At 43.2% G+C, this 19,036-nt stretch overlaps 1 protein-coding gene across 1 annotated transcript in view; it reads left to right on the top strand.

The window, feature by feature from the left end:
• The window catches only part of LOC124789818, a 274,122-nt gene that overhangs the window by 43,595 nt on the left and 211,491 nt on the right, over positions 1-19,036 (top strand). The gene's annotated exons all lie outside the window — the stretch shown is intronic.

The following is a 19,036-nucleotide window of genomic DNA, read 5'->3' as shown; positions in this document are numbered from 1 at the left end:
GATACGTCGTGTCTGTATCAGTATTGTGTAGATTACTACAATTTCCGCTTGCGCAATGTAGTGCTATATTTGTGTCTCTATGGACGCGTAAGGCACGACAGAAAAGTGACAAGTTGGGAGGTAGTGAAGATATGCAACCCACTGTCCTTTAAAAATTCGAAAGGGACTCTGAGCCTAAATGCTTGGTCGACAGGTGGATCACCATCCACTTTGTTGTTTTACTTTTCTTCATGGGAGGCTGTGGAGACATCTGATATTTATTTGAGTACATAAGGCTACTTTCTGATGATCTAATATCGCCTCTCCTCTTCTTCCCAGCCACCCAAAGGCTCTTTTCAGTAAAGAGGACTGAAAGCGGCTGTCTTGCGGTCTAGAGCCACCGGATGAGCGTAGCTATTTATAGCTCAATTCGACTTCCGACGCCCACTACGCCCTTTGATGTTTCTTTTGTTGTTTCAGAGCCCTCACTGAAATTCAGTAAAGCACATGTTCTCTCAGTGCTTTCCTGTTCTCGTGGATGTGATAGCCGCCGAGATCTTAATAATAGACTGCCGGACACTAACCGTGTTTAAATTAAAACCTCCGTCCCTTTTCACTTTTTTTCGACGTACTTCTTTTGATTGACTCCTTCATTACGTTGCCACAGAAACCTGGCGTTCACACCACGATATTAATTTCATTTTCTGATTTCATTCAAGGGAGCGCTCGGTGACAATGATTTGCTTGGTTGTTTCTGTCTGGTGTGTCATTGATGTTCCTTGCAGCTTTCCTCTACTGTTCTAATAGGCTGGCCCATGTAAGACATGACATATTTGCAAGGAATTCCGTTGTAATGGCATTTGCCACTCTGACTTGACGATGCGCCGCCTATACAGGGTGGTCAGAAACAGTCTGAAAAGCTTGTAAGGATGTTGCAGGAGAGGCTGTACTGAGAAACAATTGTTAAGATAAAAATTCGATACGTTGCACCGTTTTCGAGTTAATGGCATTGAAGGTGTCAGTTCTTCTCATAACGTGGATGACAGCGCACGATACTTCTCAGCCTTTGGCTGGAGTTCGATTCTTACTACTATCCCGTGTCCAGTTTTTAGTGTCGCTTTCTTTTTCGGTTTTAAGAATACTTTTGGCGTCAGCATCTGTAACGGGCCGCTTCAGTTTGAGCGCGCCACACTGCGATTAACTTCAGTGCTAATTAGCTCGGAAGCGGCGCAACGTATCGAATTTTTTCCTTAAAAATTATTTCTCAGCATAACCTACCCTGCAACACTCTTACAAGCGTTTCACACCCTGCATATAAGGGGCGATCAAAAAGTTTCCGTTTGAGGATGTTGCTGAAGCGTATATACAACGTAGCTCGACTCCGGTGCTACTATATAAGCATCGACATTTAGGAAAGGGATTAGTGTGGTATTCGTGTCTTTCCAACGTGCGTGAGGTAAACATCGAAGAGCGACTATTTTGACGTTATTACCAAATACGTCCAAACAGGACCAACGTGATGTTATTCTTTTCTTAGCTGCCAAAGGACAAACAAGGGTAAACATCCACCAAAGAATGAAGAAATGATATGGGGCAGCATATCTGTCGAAAACCAGATGCAGCAAGGGATGCTGCTGGTTCACGACGACGCACGTCCCCATACCGCACACGTCGTGATGCAGAAATTACGCCAACTCGAGTTGGAGACACTCGATCACCTACTCTCCCTGCTCTCTCCCCATCCGATTATCACGCATTCGGTCCCTTGAAAAAGGCTCGAAGGGAGAATGATTTCTATCAGACAGGAATATGCAGCAAGCAGTTGCTGACTTCTTCGCACAGTAAGACATGGTATTTTACCAAATGGGTATCGTCAGTCAGATGCGTCGGTCGGATGATTGCCTCAGAACTCACGGCGATTTTCCTTGTTTGGCATACTGATTCTGGATTGTACGGCCTTCGAAAGGAAACTTTTTGATCGCCCCTTATACAATAGCCGCCTGTGGAAGGGGCCAAAGCTAACAACGATGCCAAAAACAAGTCTCGAATCCAAGACCCCAGCTTTATGAGAAAACAACGCTGCTCCAAAGCCACCGATGCCGCTGAAGCGAAGTCAGAAACCGTTTTTAATGCTCCAACGAAGCAGTTCTGCAGCTGTGATACTTCAAACCACATATTCCCTTAATTACTTCATATACACCCAATGATCACCAGGTACTCGTCATTCTTAGACTCTCAGATGAATATTACGTGTCCAATGGAAAACTTAGTTGGCGCACCTGGAATCGAAAGCGGAAAAATCCTGAAAAGATAAATAGGTCATCACCTCTAATGGTGTCTATAAAAGATGTTTTGCAATCATTGTTTTTTAGTTGGTAAGCTATGAGGGCTTTCTAAAAAGAAAATGGTGTGGTGTGGCCCTCAACTACGTACCCTCAGACTCAGAGTTGAAATATTAAAGGTTTTGCCTGGTTTCGTTGTCTAGGGGCTGGGATACGTAGTTGCCGCATTACAAGCCAAATACTGCTGAGTCTACAGTATACAATGTGAATATACACTTGCATCAAATGGTTGAAGGTTCCCATCACTCGGCAATTGCGAATTTTGAATGTAACGTAGAAATTTATAAATGAAAGATTGCCATTAAATAAAATCTGCAGGAGCTATTTTAACGACTTTAAATGATGAGTACAACAGCAGAAGTACCTTTAAGAATGCCGTTTATTATTGCAAACGCTTATTGGTATCGATGGTCCAGCAATTAAATAAAATATAAGTTGAATAACAGGGAAACAATAGATTCCTACTTCAAGTAATTAGCTATGAACAACAACATAGCTTGCGAGATATTCACTTCTAAACGCATACTACGTCTCCACTGCAGAAGCCACGGAAGTCTCACAAGTGCACAAGTCGGCACTAGCTAATATTTCTAATTCCCGCGACCACGCGCAAACTGCTCCACTTTCCCGCTCTTTCCCACGACCATCCGTCGCATCTCCTCGCCCAGCACTCTCTCTGTCCTGTCCAGCACTCCTCCCCCACTTCCATCCAGTCTCCCCAATAACGAGCGCTGAATTTGGGTAGAGCGCTCCCGCCATTTGTTCAAGCCATTTAACATTCTGCGTGATGTCTGTTTGTTCTAAGTCGTGTCTCCCTACCTCTTTCGCAGAACGACGCTCTGAGCGTGTTTTTTTAAAATTGACTAGTTTGAACTTAGTACCTGTTGCTGGTAAGGAGGCGCCAGACCACACATGACATGTAGAGTTCAGAAGAGTTCAGTGAGACTAGCGATGATATAATCAAATACTTAATGATATCAGCGTCAGCTCCACTGCACTCCCTGTAAAAGAATCTTCATACTAACTAAATTTAGTGGAAGTCGTTCAAGGCCTTCCTATTTGTAGTTAGCTGGTAAAAAACGTCGAAAAAGCAGTTAAGTTTACCATGGTTGATTGGGTTGTTTGGGGAAGGAGACCAGACAGCGAGGTCATCGGTCTCATTGGATTAGGCAAAGAAGGGGAAGGAAGTTGGCCGTGCCCTTTCAAAGGAACCATCCCGGCATTTGCCTGGAGTGATTTAGGGAAATCACGGAAAACCTAAATCAGGATGGCCAACGCGGGATTGAACCGTCGTCCTCCCGAATGCGCCGGCCGCGGTGGTCTCGCGGTTCTAGGCGCGCAGTCCGGAACCGTGCGATTGCTACGGTCGCAGGTTCGAATCCTGCCTCGGGCATGGATGTGTGTGATGTCCTTAGGTTAGTTAGGTTTAAGTAGTTCTAAGTTCTAGGGGACTGATGACCACAGCAGTTGAGTCCCATAGCGCTCAGAGCCATTTGAACCTCCCGAATGCGAGTCCAGTGTCTAACCACCGCGCCACCTTGCTCGGTAGTTAAGTTGACCGTTGGAATTGTTATTCTACTCACAAAACATTGTTTATAAATTGTGCTATTGATAAACGGAAATATTTTAATAAAGGATGATAAAAACCAACCGTGTTCAACAAAAATGTCAACGAATATTCCCTGAATGGGTTTCCAAGTTCTAAAATGGATCGAAGGATGACCTATGCCATATCACATCTATAATCTAGGTTTAAATGAAGCTGCATAAAAGATGGTCTACAGTGACCCTCAATTATCTTTAATTACTTATTTAACTTGTCGCAGATTACAGTGGCTGATGTGGCTTCTCAATAATTATATAACAGAAAAATCATCGCGTTTCAGATTTTAACTTCAAGTAGCAAATGTGAATACCACGAAGTTTAATTGACGATCGACACTAGTATTACGTAAAAAGGGGATGTAACAGATGAGACTCCTCCAGTCCTGAGTGAAGCCTTATGCGCTCTTATGTTGGCATCGTGTGCGTTCATTACCTTGTCGGTGGTTAGGCAGCGTCAGGGGCAGCGGGCAACGCAGCTCCACACACCTTGCCGCCTTGGTAGCAACTCTCTCGAACTTATCCTTACTACTGTTTACTGAAATTGGTTTAAGAAAAAGGTATCTGGCTGTGTTTTCAACTAACCAATCAGCGTCTCAATGTTAACCTTAAGCTCCGCCTACAAAAATTCTGTCTATCCAATAACAAACTCTATACTTTCCGTGGTGGGGCAATGTTTTTAATGTTTGCTACATAACAGACACGCGTATAGTCTCACGCTAAAACTTGCAGCTGGTGTGGCCCTTTTAGTATTTTCGTAAGATCTACAGGGTGTTACAAAAAGGTACGGCCAAACTTTCATGAAAATTCCTCACACACAAATAAAGAAAAGATGTTATGTGGACATGTGTCCGGAAACGCTTAATTTCGATGTTAGAGCTCATTTTAGTTTCGTCAGTATGTACTGCACTTCCTCGATTCACCGCCAGTTGGGCCAATTGAAGGAAGGTAATGTTGACTTCGGTGCTTCTGTTGACATGCGACTCATTGCTCTACAGTACTAGCATCAAGCACATCAGTATGTAGCATCAACAGGTTAGTGTTCATCACGAACGTGGTTTTGCAGTGCAAATGGTGCAAATGGCTCTGAGCACTATGGGACTCAACTGCTGTGGTCATTAGTCCCCTAGAACTTAGAACTACTTAAACCTAACTAACCTAAGGACATCACAAACATCCATGCCGGAGGCAGGATTCGAACCTGCGACCGTAGCAGTCGCACCGTTCCGGACTGCGCGCCTAGAACCGCGAGACCACCGCGGCCGGCGGTTTTGCAGTCAGTGCAATGTTTACAAATGCAGAGTTGGCAGATGCCCGTTTGATGTATGGATTAGCACGGGGCAATAGCCGTGGCGCGGTACGTTTGTATCGAGACAGATTTCCAGAACGAAGATGTCCCGACAGGAAGACGTTCGAAGCAATTGAGCGGCGTCTTAGGGAGCACGGAACATTCCAGCCTGTGACTCGCGACTGGGGAAGACCTAGAACGACGAGGACACCTGCAATGGACGAGGCAATTCTTCGTGCAGTTGACGATAACATTAATGTCAGCGTCAGAGAAGTTGCTGCTGTACAAGTTAACGTTGACCACATCACTGTATGGAGAGTGCTACGGGAGAACCAGTTGTTTCCGTACCATGTACAGCGTTTGCAAGCATCAGCAGCTGATTGGCCTCCACGGGTACACTTCTGCGAATGGTTCATCCAACAATGTGTCAATCCTCATTTCAGTGCAAATGTTCTCTTTACAGATGAGTCTTCATTCCAACGTGATCAAATTGTAAATTTTCACAATCAACATGTGTGGGCTGACGAGAATCCGCACGCAATTGTGCAGTCACGTCGTCAACACAGATTTTCTGTGAACGTTTGGGCAGGCATTGTTGGTGATGTCTTGATTGGGCCCCACGTTCTTCCACTTACGCTCAATGGAGCACGTTATCATGGTTTCATACGGGATACTCTACCTGTGCTGCTAGAACATGCGCCTTTACAAGTACGACACAACATGTAGTTCATGCACGATGGAGCTCCTGCACATTTCAGTCGAAGTGTTCGTACGCTTCTCAACAAAAGATTCGGTGACCGATGGGATGGATTGGTAGAGGCGGACCAATTCCATGACCTCCACGCTCTCCTGACCTCAACACTCTTGACTTTCATTTATGGGGGCATTTGAAAGCTCTTGTCTACGCAACCCCGGTACCAAATGTAGAGACTCCTCGTGCGCTTATTGTGGACGGCTGTGATACAATACGCCATTCTTCAGGGCTGCATCAGCGCATCAGGGATTCCATGCGACGAAGGGTGGATGCATGTATCCTCGCTAACGGAGGACATTTTGAACATTTCCTGTAACAAAGTGTTTCAAGTCACACTGGTACGTTCTGTTGCTGTGTGTTTCCATTCCATGATTAATGTGATTTGAAGAGAAGTACTAAAATGAGCTCTAACACAGAAAGTAAGCTTTTCCGGACACATGTCCACATAACATCTTTTCTTTCTTTGTGTGTGGGGAATGTTTCCTGAAAGTTTGGCCGTACCTTTTTGTAACACCCTGTATACTGTTCTTCTGGAGGGCTCTATCTTTTAACATGGGCTGGGGGATGGATCTCCCGGTGGTCGGCCGGCGATGTGGGTGTCCCATTGTCCCGCTCTTATCGTAGGGCCTTCTAGCCTACACGGCTCTGCTCTGGGCTTCTGTTCTCGTTTCTCCGCTCAGAACTGCGTCTGTTTCACGGTGGGAAGGTATGACATGCATTTAGGCGTTCTTGTGTTAGTGGTATTCCATTTGCTCACTCGTTGATTGTCTTACTTTGGTTAATTTAATGTCAGGATTTATTCGGAGCTATGTTACATATTGCCGGGTTTGCTATCATGTCAGGATTTTCATGGAAGGTGTTGGATTTGCCTGACACCTTACCGCCAACGCACACTCTCAAACATATTGAAACACATACAAAATACTGGATTTACATTTAAATAACTTGAAATTAAATAAATATTCCCACGGCTGGACCAGAAACACGATTTAACACACATTATTAAGTGCAAAAACAAATCAAATAAACATATATCAAAGGAATAGAAACAAAGGCAGGCCAGTAGCCTAATGTCTCTGTGCTTTCTAAAACACAGTAAATAGTTAACCAATTTCTTTCTGAGTAGTATATATCGGATATCAACAAAGACATAGACAAATAAATATATTTATAATAATGCTGCTACCGTTTTTTCGTGAAACTGAGGAGTACTTATGGCCTGGGGTGATTGATAGTAATCGGCCACTTTGACCTCCAATAACTCATGTACTATTCACGTTACATGCCTGTAATTCATATCAATTTAGGTTTACACTAAAAGCTTTCTAAAGACATGTCGATCGACAAAATCGGATGAACCGTTTAGATTTTGGAAATTCGTTGCTGGGTGTTACTTGTATAATTTACAGTCAGATACTAAATCTTAAACTAATAAAGATATTGAAAAACTGATTACACCATCAGAATTGTCGTGAAAATAACGGTAATGTACATGTTTCTTTTTAAGGTATCATGATTCCTCTGGTTATTATTAATTTCTACATGAACTGTGAAATGTCTGCCATTATGGTTTCACAAAGTCCGCCATCTTTGGCACTCCCGGCATACAAATCTCCTTCATCGACTCGAAGCACAGTCCTCGTTACAGCGTCAGCATGGAATTCCCAGCAACGCGGTCGGCCTGGACCACACACTGAGTCTGCCCCTCCTGCTCCGGCTAACGTTCGGCAGCACGCGGCCGCCAACAAGCCGTGGCCCGCCGAGAGTCTCCCGCGCGTCTACGCCAACTCCGAACTAAGAATACTTTCAGGCCGCCACTACTCGCCCGTTACCTCACGGCTAATAATATGTTCCATATATCATTTTAACAATTCTTTTATATAAATGATGGGAAATGGGTCAGGTTACAGAATACTTAACACTATTGAACATATTAGTACTCATGTAACTACAAAAAATACTAGATATTTTTATAGGCTACGAGTTTATAATAGAATTCGTCCATGGAATTGAAGACGTTGTCCAGAAGAAATGATTTTAGGTCAGATTTAAAATTACTTTGCTACCTGTGAGACATTTTATGTTGTTGGACATGTGATCCAATATTTTTGATGGTACGTATTCATCTGCTTTCTAAATTACTGGCAGCTTCAAAAATGAGTGAAATCTCGATACAAGATATAGCTGAAAACCTCTATTATTCTTACTGCTCGCTTTTGTGAAATCAGTACTTTCTTTCTCAGTGGAGTGTTACCCCATGAAATTATTCCATAAGACGTAAGTTCGTAGGCTTCCACTCCTAGTTTCATTTTGAACAAAATAAAGGGCCAGTGCAAAGTTGGTCGACACGTCAGCAGTGCAGTTGCTTTAGTGTTTGGTAATCATGTGGCCTCATACTCACAATTATTTTATTCAATATATATATATATATATATATCGTTTTGTCTTACATCGCCGTCGACATTTCCCGATGTAAGCGAGCAATCAGCCAAAAAATCACCGTAAGTACAAACCAACATAGTCTTAACGAACTGTTTTTTAGATTTAAAAAGCAAATCACAATGTAAATAAACTTAATTACAGATCACTGTTGATGCTTTACCTCAATAAAGCGAAACGCGTCATGTGAGAAATCACGCATTTTTGTAGTTGCAACGACGGATCAAAAATACCCTCATGAAGTATAAAGCAACTACGGACACTATGGCCACACAAATGAAGAAATAAAGGTAAATATTTATCCGAATAAAAATTTGATAACCTCGTAAGATGACACTAGAAAACAGCATATACTTCGTTTGTCGACTAAAGCGTTGTCGTTGTTTGAAATGTCGCTATTCTTTATCGGAAACCTTGTAAAAACTAAATAGGGAGCCACAGGAAGAGTCAAACGTCATGCAACGTTGTATTATTTAGAATCAGAGTGCAAAGCGTACAGCGTATGTGTGTGCGCTTGAGACAGAGAGAGGGAGACTGTGTGTGAACGTTAGTTAGTGCGTTCGTGTGTAGTAAAGCCGTGTTTGTGTTTACTTATTTGCTTAAGTGATATCTTCTAAAATGTTTTAGAAGTCAATATTTGGGCACTCTGTAAACATTTGTGTACTTCGTACAGGTAGTCTGCTTGCCTGGCGTCACGCGAACAACTCGCTTAGCCGTTGACACAGACGAAGTCATTTATCGTTTCTATAAACATCTGGGACGTAATAGTCTAACAGTTTCTTTGAGTAATTTAGGTCCATCCTAAAATATCTAAAGCAAGATTGGTAGACCGTGATTCGAAAAACCATGCCATGGGGCCCCATCGGTTTCCAAATTTGCTATTTCCCTTTTTAGCAATTCTCGCATCAGATCGGCCAAAGTTGCTGATGATTCTGATGACATAGTAGTTTTCTTCTAAATATCGTAAATGAATGACAAAATTAAATGACAGATCTGGATCACAGTGAAAGAAGGAAACAAAGGTGTCCTCCTTTGATTAATAATAATTCTTGGGAAAACTCCATCTAACGTAATGATATATAATTATATCGCTCCTCTACCTGAAGACGAAGCCTGATTAGGCGAAATGATAGCATCTGTTTCGAGAAGGAAGGCGGTAAGTCAAAGGGAGAAGAATTGAGTGCCTATTTTCAAGACCCATTAAATTAGTATACACAGATATATGCAAACATACGCATGATGAACTGCCCATAGTCACCTAACTCAATTTACACGAGAAAGAAGCAATGCCAGTATTGAAAATAAAGATATAAAGCAGTTATTTGAAACTGAGTAAAACTGTACTCCTTTTAGTACATAATTTTGCCACAGTACCGGTACCATAATAAAATGCAATCTTCTAGCTATGAAAAAGAATCAAGAGAATGTGAATAATTCGCAGTCTAATAACAAACAGTGGAATAAAAAAATCTTAGAAGGAAATGGGAAAACAGAACGTGCGAGCAATGTAAGAAAAGTATATGTTAAAGACGTAAAATATAGAATGAAAGGAAATGTATTGTAAACAGAAGTAATACGTAAATTCTGAAGCTGTGCGTGGAAATGATACTGCATGAAAATGAAGATTGAACTAATAGGGTAACTTGAAGGTACCAAATTTCATGTAAATAATCCATTAAAATTCAGAATAAATTACGATAATAACATCACCTCCATCTCTGTTAAAAACGTTTTCATCTTTAAAGAGATTGACAGTGGTGTTAACAAAATTGTTGCCTATTTTTTCTGTTTATTCGGTTCTAAAGTTCTGCAGTACATTAAAGATGGCAACCGTTCCCCCCTGGATTGTTACTAAATGTATTTATTCATTTACGGACGAGATTCTGCTGTCGTGCCAACCTCAAGTAACAGCTCAGTGTAAAGCGCATATTCATTCCAATTAAGAGAACATTGTTCTCGTTTCAACCAAGTTTTTGTACATTGCCTGACATACAAAGTGACGCACCCAGGAAGATGAACCTGACGGGTTGGGAGAGTATGCTATAGTTTAGTGATTACAAAATCGAGTCACATTAGCAGAGAACTTGTCACTAAGAGTCCCCTTGTCAGTACAACTTTGCACTACATCTGGCTGGAAGAACTGCTTCTACACGTGTTCTATGGGGGACACATCTGGGGATCTTGTTCACCATGGGAGTACCTCAACATCACACAGATTGTTCATAGAGAAACGTGGAAACGTGCACGTGTGGACGAGCATTGTCTTGTTGATAAATGGCGCCACGATGCTGTAGCATAAGAGTTAACACAGGAGGACGCAGGATATCGTAGACGTACCGCTGTGCTGTCAGAGTTCCCTCAATACTCCACCCATGTCATGAAATCATAACCGATGGTTCCCCACATCATGACGGAGGAGGCTAGGAGTATCATCAGAACATTGGAAGAATAGGACTTCCAGTTCGCGGACATACTTACTGAAAAGGTTGTCAAATAAAAACCCCTTCAGCCGTCAATTTTCCAGCTTATTTTATCAAGCAACCAGTTTCGGCGTTTCGCTACGCCATCTTCAGGTCCCTGACCGACGTATAGGAATAATCTACCTCGCTTGTGATCGAAACAGGAGCCAGCAATAGCAATATTAGTAGACATTTGCTACAGTGACCACTTCAACCATCACCTGCCGACGGTGAACAGACGGCTGAAAGGTGTTTAATTTGACATCCGCTATCGAACAGCCGACTCCCGCAACCATCGCTAAAAAGATGGACATACGGATACTTACCGAAGGTCGTCTGGGATAATTCAGAACCGCGGTTCGTCACTTAACACAGTGCCACTCCATTCATCAGCAGTCTGTGCTTCCCGGTAACGAAACGATTCCAGGCGCAGCCGTTTATGCTGTGCTGTTAACAGCAGCCTACACGTGGAACGCTAATTCCCCAATCCGGTTCCTGCTGATCTCCGACCAACTGAAACTTCTTAATTTTATACTTAAACTGAGTACTGAGTTAGTGAAGCTTCTACGTTTTTATTTAAACTGCTGAAATGACTGAAAATGAAATGAGCGTACGGCTTTGTGGGTTGGGAGATCCCCATTCGGGGAAGTTCGGCGGCCGAGGGCAAGTACTTATTGCATTCGACGTCACATTGGGTGACTTGCGCGTCGGAGATAGGGATGAAATGATGATGAGGACAACACAACACCCAGTCCTTGAGCGGAGAAAATCTCCTGCCCCAGCGGGGAATCGAACCCGGGCCCCTCGGCGTGGCATTCCGCCGCGCTGACCACTCAGCTAGCTCGGGCGGACGTTGAGATGACTGAACCTTACTGAATGCTGCTGTCTCGTTACTTATTTTTATCATTTCAACACTGACCTACAGAATTTTCCCTGACAAATACAACTCAAACTTATCCTATTCATTTATGACCCACAATATACAAACACAACACAGCCTGACTGCAAATAGCTACCACAAAAGAATGGCCCTGAATTAGAAGAGATCCTAACAATAACCCATACATTTCATAAGTCACTTACCTCACAGAAAATCTTCATGACAAGAATTATAGTACTGAGCGAGGTGACGCAGTGGTAGCACACTGGACTCGCATTCTGGCGGACGAAGGTTCAATCCCGCGTCCGGCCAACCTGATTTAGGTTTTCCGTGATTTCTCTAAATCGCTCCAGGCAAATGCCGGGATGGTTCGTTTGAATGGGCACAGACGAATTCCTTCTCCATCCTTCCCCAATCCGATGGACCAATGACCTCGCTGTCTGGTCTCCTCCGCCAAACAACCCAACGAACTACAGCAAATACAGCAAGCATACAACCAGCTAAATAAAAAGATTCTAAGTACGAAACGCTCTAACTACTAATAGACATGTGTTTAGCAAAGTAAAGATTTTGTTGCAGAACAAACAATGTATTTAGCAGATTTTACCTTAATAATGTGACATCCAGTTCCAAACATTATATAATCGCCAATAATTCCATTATCCAAGCATTAGCAAATACATCAATCATCATTTTACAACCCACGTCCAACCAATACTAAATCTACATGACGGACACACGTCCAAACCGTCCGCTCACGCTGCTAACCTCCATCACTGCTAACTATTAACTTCTAACAGCGAGTCCCTCCAACCACAGAGTCTCTTATCGAAGGTGCAGAGCGCTGTCAATGGTATTAATGCAGTTTATAGCGCTGCCAACATATAAACATATAAACAGGCTACTTTCACAACGGTGCTGGATGACATAGCATTATGCAGGTAGTCCATTACTTTTTCTACATAGCAGGTGCTGACATGAAGAGATTACGATTTTTTTGGTGCACAGTACGGCGATGCTCCCTTGTGGTAGTCAGACGTGGTCGACCTGAAACTCTACATCTACATCTACATCCATACTCCGCAAGCCACCTGACGGTGTGTGGCGGAGGGTACCCTGAGTACCTCTATCGGTTCTCCCTTCTATTCCAGTCTCGTATTGTTCGTGGAAAGAAGGATTGTCGGTATGCATCTGTGTGGGCTCTAATCTCCCTGATTTTATCCTCATGGTCTCTTCGCGAGATATACGTAGGGGGGAGCAATATACTGCTTGACTCTTCGGTGAAGGTATGTTCTCGAAACTTTAACAAAAGCCCGTACCGAGATACTGAGCGTCTCTCCTGCAGAGTCTTCCACTGGAGTTTATCTATCATCTCCGTAACGCTTTCGCGATTACTAAATGATCCTGTAACGAAGCGCGTTGCTCTCCGTTGGATCATCTCTATCTCTTCTATCAACCCTATCTGGTACGGATACCGCACTGCTCAGCAGTATTCAAGCAGTGGGCGAACAAGCGTACTGTAACCTACTTCCTTTGTTTTCGGATTGCATTTCCCTAGGATTCTTCCAATGAATCTCAGTCTGGCATCTGCTTTACCGACGATCAACTTTATATGTTCATTCCATTTTAAATCACTCCTAATGCCTACTCCCAGATAATTTATTGAATTAACTCCTTCGAGTTGCTGACCTACTATTTTGTAGCTAAATGATAAGGGATCTATCTTTCTATGTATTCGCAGCACATTACACTTGTCTACATTGAGATTCAATTGCCATTCCCTGCACCATGCGTCAATTCGCTGCAGATCCTCCTGCATTTCATTACAATTTTCCATTGTTACAACCTCTCGATATACCACAGCATCATCTGAAAAAAGCCTCAGTGAACTTCCGATGTCATCCACCAAGTCATTTATGTATATTGTGAATAGCAACGGTCCTATGACACCCCCCTGCGGCACACCTGAAATCACTCTTGCTTCGGAAGACTTCTCTCCATTGAGAATGACATGTTATCTAGGAACACCTCAATCCAATCACACAATTGGTCTGATAGTCCATATGCTCTTACTTTGTTCATTAAACGACTGTGGGAAACTGTATCGAACGCCCTGCGGAAGTCAAGAAACACGGCATCTACCTGCGAACCGGTGTCTATGGCCCTCTGAGTCTCGTGGACGAATAGCGCGAGCTGGGTTTCTCAGGACCATCTTTTTCAAAACCCATGCTGAGTCCTACAGAGTAGATTTCTAGTCTCCAGAAAAATCATTATACTCGAACATAATACGTGTTCCAAAATTCTACAACTGATCGACGTTAGAGATATAGGTCTATAGTTCTGCACATCTGTTCGACGTCCCTTCTTGAAAACGGGGATGACTTGCGCCCTTTTCCAATCCTTTGGAACGCTACGCTCTTCTAGAGACCTACGGTACACCGCTGCAAGAAGGGGGGCAAGTTCCTTCGCGTACTCTGTGTAAAATCGAACTGGTATCCCATCAGGTCCAGCGGTCTTTCCTCTTTTGAGCGATTTTAATTGTTTCTCTATGCCTCTGTCGTCTATTTCGATATCTACCATTTTGTCATCTGTGCGACTATCTAGAGAAGGAACTACAGTGCAGTCTTCCTCTGTGAAACAGCTTTGGAAAAAGACATTTAGTATTTCGGCCTTTAGTCTGTCATCCTCTGTTTCAGTACCATTTTGCTCACAGAGTGTCTGGACATTTTGTTTTGATCCACCTACCGCTTTGACATAAGACCAAAATTTCTTAGGATTTTCTGCCAAGTCAGTACAAAGAACTTTACTTTCGAATTTATTGAACGCCTCTCGCATAGCCCTCCTCACACTACATTTCGCTTCGCGTAATTTATGTTTGTCTGCAAGGCTTTGGCTATGTTTATGTTTGCTGTGAAGTTCCCTTTGCTTCCGCAGCAGTTTTCTAACTCGGTTGTTGTACCACGGTGGCTCTTTTCCATCTCTTACGATCTTGCTTGGCACATACTCATCTAACGCATATTGTACGATGGTTTTGAACTTTGTCCACTGATCCTCAACACTATCTGTACTTGAGACAAAACTTTTGTGTTGAGCCGTCAGGTACTCTGTAATCTGCTTGTTGTCACTTTTGCTAAACAGAAAAATCTTCCTACCTTTTTTAATATTTCTATTTACGGCTGAAGTCATCGATGCCGTAACCGCTTTATGATCGCTGATTCCCTGTTCTGCGTTAACTGTTTCAAATAGTTCGGGTCTGTTTGTCACCAGAAGGTCTAATATGTTATCGCCACGAGTCGGTTCTCTGTTTAACTGCTCAAAGTAGTTTTCAGATAAAGCACTTAAAAAAATTTCACTGGATTCTTTGTCCCTGCCACCCGTTATGAACGTTTGAGTCTCGCAGCCTATATCCGGCAAATTAAAATCTCCACCCAGAACTATAACATGGTGGGGAAATCTACTCGAAATATTTTCCAAATTATCCTTCAGGTGCTCAGCCACAACAGCTGCTGAGCCAGGGGGCCTATAATGACATCCAATTACCATGCCTGAGCCTGCTTTAACCGTGACCTTCACCCAAATCATTTCACATTTCGGATCTCCGTCAATTTCCTTCGATACTATTGCACTTCTTATCGCTATAAACACGCCTCCCCCTTCACTGTCCAGCCTGTCTCTGCGGTATACATTCCAATCTGAGTTTAGGATTTCATCACTGTTTACGTCTGGTTTCAGCCAACTTTCTGTCCCTAGTACAATATGGGCGTTGTGACCGTTTATTAATGAGAGCAGTTCTGGGACCTTTCTATAGACGCTCCTGCAGTTAATATTAGCACATTAATATTGTTATTCCCTGTTGCATTTTGCCTACTCCTACCTTGCCGCGTCTCAGGAGGCGTCTTGTCGGGCCTAGGGAGGGAATTATCTAACTCAACAACGAGTACGACTGCCCTCACGTGCCAAGCAGTCCAATATCGGACCACTGTCACATCTGAATGCGTCTGATATCTTCCTCTTGTTTTTCGTCTGTCTTTATCCCGTATCGGCAAGGCATCGGCATGCATTTGCGGATTTGTGAGTGGGACGGACTTTTTGTACCCCCAACACTCTGTGTCTATTGTTATGCACGTTAAAGTGTCCGAACGTTTTCCATATATTTTCGAATTGTGTAACTGAGGTGGGACTTCAGTACCTGACGGTATTCAACTAGTCATTAGTGGGAAACAACCTACCACATCCAGGCTAACTGGCACGTTGGAATTCGTCTTAATTCGCCGGACTGCTTCGATCTGTGCCCGTGCTCCTTCCCGAATCATGGAAGTGGCGTGCTAACACGCGCGCCCATCCGGACGGGTGCCCTCTATATCTTCATACTGCACAATTACGTCGCAGATCCGTGTTCTTCGCCGTGATCGCTCAACATCTGACACTGCTCAAGACTGTTATGTATCCTACCATGCCTGGTGACAACACTGAACACGAAAAACACTAGCTCCCTCTGGTGTACGTTCTACGTGTCACAGAGAATTGCAACTCTAAATACACCCACCAACGGCGTGTACGAGTGCGAATTTCAAAGAAGGGCACCTCTTTTTGTATTATCGTGAAATAGAGAAAAAAGTGTGGCAGATATGATACGCGAGTTGGATCATCAATAATATCATGTATTCTGGGTGCTTCACTTTGTTTTTGTCAGGTAACGTGTTTTGTATGCACATTAGGATTCCTCGTGATCTATATAAAATGAGGTACCTGGTCATGTAATGATCCCTATCGAATTCCTATCGTACTGCACTTTAATTTATCAATGCGCACGCAACAAGTGTGACATTTGACAACCAAAGTTCTAAGAAACTGAGCTTGCAGCATGACATAAGATTGATAGAAATTATTATATCAAGTGCAACCGCCTTTTTTTGTTTTATGCAACCTACGATATTATATCTTCTCTTCAAAAACCACACTCGAGATTTTCATTTTTTTTTGCTTGCTACATGCAAACTATTAGTCATATACAGTAAGTGGCTCGAAACAGCATATCCAGACACTCTGGGATGATGGTGGCATTGAAACAGAGGATGACACGCGTAAAACTGAAATACTAAACACCTTTTTCCAAAGCTGTTTCATAGAGGAAGACCGCACTGCAGTTCCTTCTCTAAATCCTCGCACAAAACGAAAAAATGGCTGACATCGAAATAAGTGTCCAAGGAATAGAAAAGAAACTGAAATCACTCAACAGAGGAAAGTCCGCTGGACCTGACGGGATACCAATTCGATTCTACACAGAGTACGCGAAAGAACTTGTCCCCCTTCTAACAGCCGTGTACCGCAAGTCTCTAGAGGAACAGAAGGTTCCAAATGATTGGGAAAGTGCACAGGTAGCCCCAGTCTTCAAGAAGGGTCGTCGAGCAGATGCATAAAACTATAGACCTATATCTCTGACATCGATCTGTTGTAGAATTGTAGAATTTTAGAACGTGTTTTTTTGCTCGCGTATCATGTCATTTCTGGGAACCCAGAATCTAATCTGTAGGAATCAATATGGATTCGGGAAACAGCGATCGTCTGAGATCCAACTCGCTTTATTTGTTAATGAGATCCAGAAAATATTAGATACAGGCTCCCAGGTAGATGCTATTTTCCTTGACTTCCGGAAGGCGTTCGATACAGTTCCTCACTGTCGCCTGATAAACAAAGTAAGAGCCTACGGAATATCAGACCAGCCGCGTGGCTGGATTGAAGAGTTTTTAGCACAACAGAACACAGCATGTTGTTCTCAATGGAGAGACGTCTACAGACGTTAAAGTAACCTCTGGCGTGCCACAGGGGTGTGTTATGGGACCATTGCTTTTCACAATATATACAAATGACCTAGTAGATAGTGTCGGAAGTTCCATGCGGGTTTTCGCGGAGGATGCTGTAGTATACAGAGAAGTTGCAGCATTAGAAAATTGCAGCGAAATGCAGGAAGATCTGCAGCGGATAGGCACTTGGTGCAGGGAGTGGCAACTGACCCTTAGCATAGACAAATGTAATGTATTGCGAATACATAGAAAGAAGGATCCTTTACTGTATGATTAGGTTCAAAATGGTTCAAATGGCTCTGAGCACTATGGGACTTAACATCTATGGTCATCAGTCCCCTAGAACTACTTAAACCTAACTAATCTAAGGACATCACACAACACCCAGCCATCACGAGGCAGAGAAAATCCCTGACTCCGCCGGGAATCGAACCCGGGAACCCGGGCGTGGGAAGCGAGAACGCTACCGCACGACCACAAGCTGCGGGCTATGATTAGGTGATAGCGAAACAAACACTGGTAGCAGTTACTTCTGTAAAGTATCTGGGAGTATGCGTGCCGAACGATTTGAAGTGGAATGATCATATCAAATTAATTGCTGGTAAGGCGGGTGCCAGGTTGAGATTCATTGGGAGAGTCCTTAGAAAATGTAGTCCATCAACAAAGGAGGTGGCTTACAAAACACTCGTTCGACCTGCACTTGAGTATTGCTCATCAGTGTGGGATCCGTACCAGGTCGGGTTGACAGAGGAGCTAGAGAAGATCCAAAGAAGAGCAGCGCGTTACGTCACAGGGTTATTTGGTAAGCGTGATAGCGTTATGGAGATGTTTAGCATACTCAAGTGGCAGACTCTGCAAGACAGGCGCTCTGCATCGCTGTGTAGCTTGCTGTTCAGGTTTCGAGAGGGTGCGTTTCTGGATGAGGTATCGAATATACCGCTTCCCCCTATTTATACCTCCCGAGGAGATAACGAATGTAAAATTAGAAAGATTCGAGCGCGCACGGAGTCTTTCCGGCAGTCGTTCTTCCCGCGAACCACACGCGACTGGAACAGGAAAGGGAGGTAATGGCAGTGGCACGTAAAGTGCCCTCCGCCACACACTGTTGGGTGGCTTGCTGAGTATAAATGTAGATGTAGATGTAAAAAATGAACAGAACATTTTGCAGGAAATTTAATGTAATTAAATTTTATAACGGGATATGTTTCCGCTAGACGCCGTAGATTTCTAGTTATTCAAGAAAAACGTGGGAAAGTGACGTTCAAATGCGCTCCCACTCCCACACTTATCCCCCTTCCCTACACGTCTGGATTTCAAGTATGTTGTTCATGGCACTCCCTCCCTCAATTGTAAAAGAAAATAAAGAAAATTGCGTCAGCACGAATTATTTCCCACACTCGACCTTTTTTGGTCTTCATTGACTGGCCTTATTACACCCCGGCTTACATGAGCAGTTACAAATCATAAAATTGAAATTTGTATAAATTTT

The sequence above is a fragment of the Schistocerca piceifrons genome, chromosome 3, assembly GCF_021461385.2.
Source record: "Schistocerca piceifrons isolate TAMUIC-IGC-003096 chromosome 3, iqSchPice1.1, whole genome shotgun sequence".
Lineage (NCBI taxonomy): Eukaryota > Metazoa > Arthropoda > Insecta > Orthoptera > Acrididae > Schistocerca > Schistocerca piceifrons.
This window is presented reverse-complemented; position numbering and strand designations above follow the sequence as displayed.